This window comes from Elephas maximus, chromosome 1, assembly GCF_024166365.1.
Source record: "Elephas maximus indicus isolate mEleMax1 chromosome 1, mEleMax1 primary haplotype, whole genome shotgun sequence".
Lineage (NCBI taxonomy): Eukaryota > Metazoa > Chordata > Mammalia > Proboscidea > Elephantidae > Elephas > Elephas maximus.
The window spans coordinates 136,958,784-136,967,510 of NC_064819.1; positions in this window are offsets into that span (position 1 = coordinate 136,958,784).

Below are 8,727 nucleotides of genomic sequence, written 5' to 3' on the forward strand. Positions count from 1 at the left end.
GAAGCTCAGGGAGAGGTTTAAGGTGTGGACTGTCATTCAATGTCAATTAGAAATTAGCGCTTCTTGGTTCGAGTAGATAAATATTACGGCTATAATTATGCTGATTATGAAAGCATATGATACAGTTATTTTTACATAGTGGGGAAAGTATTTTGTCTTATAAGCTTGTGATGGTGTTATTATAATTGGTAGAATTAAGATAATGAGTGATACTAAGGTGAAAGTAGAGAATAGATTAATTACTTTTATTTGGAGTTGCACCAATTTTTTGGTTCCTAAGACCAATGGATAACTTCCATCCTGTAATAGTTAAGAAAGCCATGCTGTTAGAGATGGGATGGGGGGTTAGCAGTTCCTCAGTTCTTTCTTGGTAAATAAAAAAGAGTTTAGCTTTTGTTATTAGATTATTAGATTCACAATCTAATATTTATAGTACATAAATCCCAGGATTTTAGGATTTAAGGATAGAAGTAGTAGAGGTATAAGGGTATTTTCTCAGGTAAATGAGGGCTTGATGGCTTTAGCATAGTGTGAGGGCTTTCCTGTTTGAGTTGTAATTAGTATATATAAAGTATACCAAAACCAACCAAACCCACTGCCGTTGAGTTGATTCCGACTCATAGCGACCCTATAGGACAGAGTAGAACTGCCCTGTAGAGTTTCCAAGGAGTGCCTGGTGGATTTGAACTGCTGACCTCTTAGTTAGTAGCCGTAGCACTTAACCACTACCGCCACCAGGGTTTCCATATAAAGTATAAAGTATACAAGGTGGTAATTAGCATGTTGAATCCTATAAGAAGGATAATAAAGTTAGATCATGAAAATGATGCTAGGATTACGAATAATTCTCTGATCAGGTTAATTGTGGGTGGTAATGCTAGGTTTGTAAGGCTGGCTAGGAGTCATCATATAGCTATTAGTGGTAGAAGGGTTTGTAAACCTTGTGCTAAAGTTATGGTTCAGATGTGAATTCCTTTGTATTTTGAGTTGGCCAGACAAAAAAGTAGGGATGAGGTTAGGCCATGGGCAATTATTAGGGCAGTTACTTCTATGAAGCTTCATGGGGCCTGAATCAGGATAGCAACGATGACCAGAGCCAAGTGAATGACTGACAGATAGGCAATGAGGGACTTTAGGTCAGTTTGCCATAAACAAATAGAGCTAGTAAAGATTATCCCTCATATTGAGAGCATAAGGAATGGGTAGGCTATAAATTCTGTTAAGGGGTCTAGAAGAGTTTTGATTTGTAATGTGCTGTATCCTTCCAGTTTCAGGAGAATGGTGGCTAGGACTATGGAGCCTACTATACGGGCTTCTATGTGGGCTTTAGGTAGTCAGAGATGTAAGCCATATAGTGGTATTTTTACTATGAAAGCCATTATGCATGCTAGTCATAGGAAGTTGGTAGATCATGAGTTAGGTATGTGTTGTACTCAATATGAGGAGATTAGTAAATTTAGTGATCCTAAGATATTCTGGATAAAGAGTAGAGTTACTAACAAGGGAAGAGAGCCAAGTAAGGTATAAAATAAAAAGTAGAGTCCTGCGTTTAATCGTTCTGATTGATTACTTCATCAGGTAATGATGATTATTATGGGAATTAGTGTGGCTTCAAAGAGGATATAGAATAAGATTAATTGACTAAGAATTGTTGGAGGGAGATAATTATGGTAATGTAAGATTTCTTTTGAGTATTTGATTTGGGCGATAGGTTTTGTTGACTAGCTATGAGTATTAGGGGTAATAATCAGATAGTAAGAATCAGTAATGGGGCTAATAAAGAGTCTGAGAAGAAAAGTAGGGAAAAGTTTAGGTTATTTTCAAAGGGCTGGTATAGGAAAGAAAGGCTAATTAAGCTGATTATAAAGCTATATGAAAAATATGAGGTAGTATTAATTCACATTATGTTGTTATTGGAGAGCCAAGTGAGTGGGACAAGCATAGTTGTTGGTAGAATACTTTTTAGCATTGAAGAAGATTTAGGTTTTGCGTGTAATCAAGTCCATGTTAGATACTATAACAGGAAGTGCCAGACCTACTGTGGCTTCATATGTTGCAAAAACTAGTAGGATTATTGATATCATGGTAGTGTGAAATGTATGTTAAGGGATAAAAGAGTACCTAGAATAAATAAAGATAATACTATCCCCTCAAGGCATAGTAATGATGACGTTAGGTGGGAGCGATATATAAGTATACCAATAAGGGAGATAGTGAAGGCTAGTAGAATATTTATGTAGATAGAAGGCATGATTGATAATTATGATGAATTCATAGTCTAAAGAGTCAAAATCATTTTTTTTTTCTCTAATGACCATATTCAGCTCATCCAAGTCATTTTGGATCCATTCGTATGCTAATCCCAGGGCCAGAAGTGTAATTAGTACTAATGCTATTGAGAGTATTAGGTTAAGATCACCAATTTGAATTGCTCATGGTAATGGTAGGAGAAGAGCAATTTCTAGGTCAAGTAACAGAAATGCAATGGCTACAAGGAAAAACTTTATAGAAAATGGCAGGCGAGCAGAGCCTATCGGGTCAAAGCCACATTCATATGGGCTTGCTTTCTCTGAGTAAACATATAGTTGAGGTAATCACAATGCAATTAGAATTAGCAATGAGGTTAGTAGGATATTAACAGATAACGTAATTATGAGGTTAATTGTTCTTTTTTGGGCTTTACCAGCGCTTACTGATTGGAAGTCAGTTATACTAATTCATACTGAAAGAACAGGATCCTCACAGGAAATTGATACGTATAGGAATAGGCAGACTATGTCTACGAAATGTCAGTATCAAGCAGCTGCTTCGAAGCCGAAGTGGTGGCTGGATGTAATGTGGAATTTAAGTTGGCATATGAAGCAAAGGGTGAGAAAGGTGGATCCGATAATTACGTGGAGACCATGGAAACCTGTGGCCATGAAAAAAGTTGAGCTGTAAACACCATCAGAGATTGCAAATGATGCTTCATAGTATTCAAAGGCTTGAAGAAGTGTAAAGTAAACACATAGTGAAATAGTGATAAAAACAGCTTGAAGTATGTGTTTGCGATTTCCTTCTACTAGGCTATGATGGGCTCAGGTGATGGTTACTCCTGAGGCTAAGAGGACTGATGTTCTTAGGAGTGGAGTTTCTAAAGGGTTTAATGGATGAATGCCCGTTGGAGGTCAGCAGCCTCCTAATTTGGGGGTCGGGGCAAGGCTAGAATGGTAAAATGCTCAGAAAAGTCCTACAAAGAACTTATTTCGGAAACAATAAGCAAGATTTCCTTATTTCGGAAACAATAAGTAAGATTATTCCATATCGAAGGCCTTTTTGCACAATTGCTGTCTGGTGGCCTTGAAAGATTCCTTCTCGTACCATGTCTCGTCATCCTTGATATATAGTTAAGGTATTTGTGAGTAGGCCTAGAGATAAGAGGGTGGCTGAGTGATAGCAGAATCATATAATTAAGCCAGAAATTATGAGTAGGGTAGATAAGGCTCCAGTAAGGGGTCAAGAGCTTGGGTTAACCACATGGTAGGCATGTGTTTGGTGTGTCGTTAGGTATTATTGTGTAGATACAGGCTAACTAGGAGGGTAAATACATATGTCTGAATGAGTGCTACTGCAAATTCTAAAATTAATAAGAGTAAGATGATGAAGGTAATTGTGGCTGTTGTTGGACTGATTGATATTAGGGCTAGTGTGGCAGCTCTGAAAAGGTGAATAAGTAGATGGCCCACTGTAATGTTAGCTGTAAGTTGGATTGCTGGGGCCACTGGTTGAATGAAGAGGCTAATAGTTTTGATGATGACAAGTATTGGAATAAGTAATACGGGTGTACCTTGTAGAAGAAAGTGGGCTAGTGAGGCTTTAGTTTTATGTCAGAAACCTGTAACTACTTCCCCGGCTCATAAGAGAATAACTATGCCTAGTTTCATTGATAATTGGGTGGTAGGTGGGTTAGGAGTAAACAAGTGGGGTAATAGGCTAATAGGTTTGTCAACCCGATGAATAGGATTAGGGTAATCAGTATGAGGGATCATGTTCGCCCTTTCATGTTATGAATTGACATTGTTTATTTAAGGATTAATTGGATTGGCCATTGGTGAATTGCCATCAGTCGATTGGTAATTAATCAATTTGGGGCTGGTAATAAATTTTTAGTAATATTGCTGGGAATGCTATGATTAAAAGGGCAATAGGGAGACCTATAATTGTGAGAGTAATGAAAGAGGCAAATAAATTTTCATTCATCTTGTTTCTCAAGGGGTTGAGTATATAGTTGTGATGGATTTCGTGGATAAATGATTTTAGATACTTTGATTTGTAACAAGATAAATAGGGTAATAATGATGGAAGCGATTGTGATAAGTTATGGCCCTGTAAGTAGTTGTGGCATTCACTGAGGGGAGGTAAAGCTCCCAGACTCTAACTTAAAAGGTTAGCACTATTATAGCTTGTCAATGACTTGTAGCAATGATGCTGAGCAGTCCTTGAAATGTTTTAGTGGGACTAATTGTAATACGGTTATGATAGGCATGAAGGTATGACTGGATCCACAGATTTCGTAGCACTGACCATAAAAAGGGCTCAGTTGTGTTGATGTTATTGTTGCTTCATTTAGTCATCCTGGAATGCCATCTGTTTTTAAGCCTAATGATGGAACTGCTCATGAATGCAGAACATCTTCCAATGAAATTAGTATTCGAATGGGTATCCGTATTGGTAAGACCACTCTGTTATCAACTTCTAGCAGTTGTAGCTCCCCGTGTTTAAGATCATCAGTAGGAATTATGTATGAGTCAAAACTTAAGTCTTCATAGTCAGTGCATTCATAGCTTCAGTATCATTGGTGACGTACAGTTTTTACTGTTAATAATTAATTGTTAATTTCATCTATTATATAGAGGATACATAGGGAGGGCAAGGCAATTAGGATTAGGCTAATGGCTGGGAGAATTGTTCAAATTATTTCTCCTCTCGAGCATCTATGGTACTAGTGTGTGTTAGTTTGGTCATAAGTATTAATGAGATAATGTATGTTGTTGTTGTTAGGTGCTGTCGAGTCGGTTCTGACTCATAGCGACCCTACGCACAACAGAACGAAACACTGCCCAGTCCTGTGCCATCCTTACAATCGTTGTTATGCTTGAGCTCATTGTTGCAGCCACTGTGTCAGTCCACCTCGTTGAGGTTCTTCCTCTTTTCCGCTCACCCTGTACTCTGCCAAGCATGATGTCCTTCTCCAGGGACTGATCCCTCCTGACAACATGTCCAAAGTATGTTAGACGCAGTCTCGCCATCCTTGCCTCTAAGGAGCATTCTGGCCGCACTTCCTCCAAGACAGATTTGTTCGTTCTTTTGGCATTCTATGGTATATTCAATATTATTCGCCAACACCACAATTCAAAGGCGTCAACTCTTCTTCGGTCTTCCTTATTCATTGTCCAGCTTTCACACGCATATGATGCAATTGAAAATACCATGGTTTGGGTCAGGCGCACCTTAGTCTTCAGGGTGACATCTTTGCTCTTCAACACTTTGAAGAGGTCCTTTGCAGCAGATTTACCCAATGCAATGCGTCCTTTGATTTCTTGACTGCTGCTTCCGTGGCTATTGATTGTGGATCCAAGTCAAATGAAATCCTTGACAATTTCAATGTTTTCTCCATTTATTATGATGTTGCTCATTGGTCCAGTTGTGAGGATTTTTGTTTTCTTTATGTTGAGGTGCAATCCATACTGAAGGCTGTGTCTTTGATCTTCATTAGTAAGTGCTTCAAGTCCTCTTCACTTTCAGCAAGCAAGGTTGTGTCATCTGCATAATGCAGGCTGTTAATGAGTCTTCCTCAAATCCTGATGCCCCGTTCTTCTTCATATAGTCCAGCTTCTCGTATTATTTGTCCAGCATACAGATTAAATAATATGGTGAAAGAATACAACCCTGACGCACACCTTTCCTGACTTTAAACCAATCAGTATCCGGTTGTTCTGTCCAAACAACTGTCTCTCTTTTTTTTTTTTTAATAACTTTTATTAAGCTTCAAGTGAACATTTACAAATCCAATCAGTCTGTCACATGTAAGTTTACATACATCTCACTCCCTACTCCCACTTGCTCTCTCCCTCTTGAGTCAGCCCTTTCAGTCTCTCCTTTCTTGACAATTTTGCCAGCTTCCCTCTCTCTCTATCCTCCCATCCCCCCTCCAGACAAGAGTTGCCAACACAATCTCAAGTGTCCACCTGATATAATTAGCTCACTCTTCATCAGCGTCTCTCTCCCACCCGCTGACCAGTCCCTTTCATGTCTGATGAGTTGTCTTCGGGGATGGTTCCTGTCCTGTGCCAACAGAAGGTCTGGGGAGCATGGCCGCCGGGATTCCTCTAGTCTCAGTCAGACCATTAAGTTCGGTCTTTTTATGAGAATTTTGGGTCTGTATCCCACTGATCTCCTGCTCCCTCAGGGGTCCTCTGCTGTGCTCCCTGTCAGGGCAGTCATCTATTGTGGCCGGGCACCAACTAGTTCTTCTGGTCTCAGGATGATGTAGGTCTCTGGTTCATGTGGCCCTTTCTGTCTCTTGGGCTCTTAGTTGTTGTGTGGCCTTGGTGTTCTTCATTTTCCTTTGCTCCAGGTGGGTTGAGACCAATTGATGCATCTTAGATGGCCGCTTGTTAGCATTTAAGACCCCAGACGCCACATTTCAAAGTGGGATGCAGAATGATTTCATAATAGAATTATTTTGCCAATTACAACTGTCTCTTGATCTATGTAAAGATTCCTCATGAGCACAATTAAGTGTTCTGGAATTCCCATTCTTTGCAATGTTATCCATAGTTTGTTATGATGCACATAGTCAAATGGCTTTGCATAATCAATAAAACACAGGTAAACATCCTTCTGGTATTCTCTGCTTTCAGCCAGGATCCATCTGACATCATCAGTGATACCCCTGATTCCACGTTGTCTTCTGAAACTGGCCTGAATTTCTGGCAGTTACCTGTTGACTTACTGCTGCAGCCATTTTTGAACGATCTTTGGCAAAATTTTACTTGCATGTGATATTAACGATATTGTTCTTTAATTTCCACATTCGGTTGGATCACCTTTCTTGGGAATAGGCGTAAGTATGGATCTCTGCCAGTCAGTTGGCCAGGAAGCTGTCTTCCATATTTCTTGGCATAGACGAGTGAGCACCTCCAGTGCTGCATCTGTTTGTTGAAACATCTCAGTTGATATTCCATCAATTCCTGGAGCCTTGTTTTTCGCCAATGCCTTCAGAGCAGCTTGGACTTCTTCCTTCAGTACCATTGGCTCCTGATCATACACCACCTCTTGAAATGGTTGAATATTGACTAATTCTTTTTGGTATAATGACTCTGTGTATTCCTTCCATCTTCTTTTGAACTAATGAGGAAAATGATTATTAAAGCGTGGTCATGGAAGAGAAGAAGCTCCTCCATAATTGGGGATGTAGCATCTTGAAATCCTAGCTGAAATGGATATGCCATAAAGGTATAAAAAGTTTCAACCTATAAGTTAACTTTGATAAAGTTACATAAGTATTTTACTAACACCTCACTTGTAGAGAAAGTCATAAAAGTTATGAGATTGGCTTGAAGCCAGTTGTTGAGGGTTTGATTCCTTCCTTTCTTATGTTAGATTTTAATGTAAGCTGGTTCCTGAAATGTGTGATATGAGGGTGGGCAGCTGTTGAGTCACTCGGAATTAGTTGTTGTAAGTTCTACTGTTGATACTTCACATTTGAAAGCTAATGCTTCTCAAATTATGAAAATTATTAGTATTACTGCTGTGAGGGAAATAAATGACCCTATAGAAGAAACAGTATTTCATGTAGTATAAACATCTGGATAATCAGAGTATAGGCGTGGAAGTGTTGGGGAAAAATGTGAGGTTTACACCAACAAACATGATTGTAAAGTGAATTTTAGCTCATGTAGAATTTAGTGTGTATCCTGAAAATAGGGGGAATCAGTGAACAAACCCTCCCATGATAGCGAAAACTGTGCCTATAGATAGTACATAGTGGAAACGTGCTACAAAATAGCAGGTATCATGTAGGACAACATCCAGTGAAGAATTGGCAAATTCAATGCCTGTTAGGCCTCCTACTGTGAACAGGAAAATAAAGCCTAGTGCTCAGAATATGGCCGGTGGTCCTTTGATATTACCACTGTGAAGAGTGGCTAGTCAGCTGAATAATTTTACAGCTGTTGGAGTGGGAATAATTATTGTAGCTGATGTAAAATAGGCTTGGATATCCACATCTATACTGACGGTGAACATATGATGGGCCCATATGATGAAGCCTAGGAAGCCCACTGATATCACAGATCATACTATTCCTATGTAAAAGGATGGTTCTTTATTTGTTGAGTAAGCCCAGCCAGGCCTGGCCCGGCCTTCTTTACTTTGGTTAGCGCGTTTGTTAACTTTCTTTGTGATTACCTTGAATTTTACCCGTATTTTTTAAACTTAAACTAGTCTTTTATTTCTTGATATGGCCTTGACTGTCTTTCCATTTGAAAGTTCTATACCTACACCATTTATTCCCTCTTTTATTGTTCTGACGTTGTTGTCATTCGCAAACCGATGTCTATGGTTCTCTTTTGTAAATCTTTTACTTTTGTTTTATCCTGGAGAGTCCTTTACCTAGGTTTATATCTGTCTGATGCTGTCCTGGGTCCTAGATTTGAGCTGTTGTCTGATGTTGCTTGTTCTGTA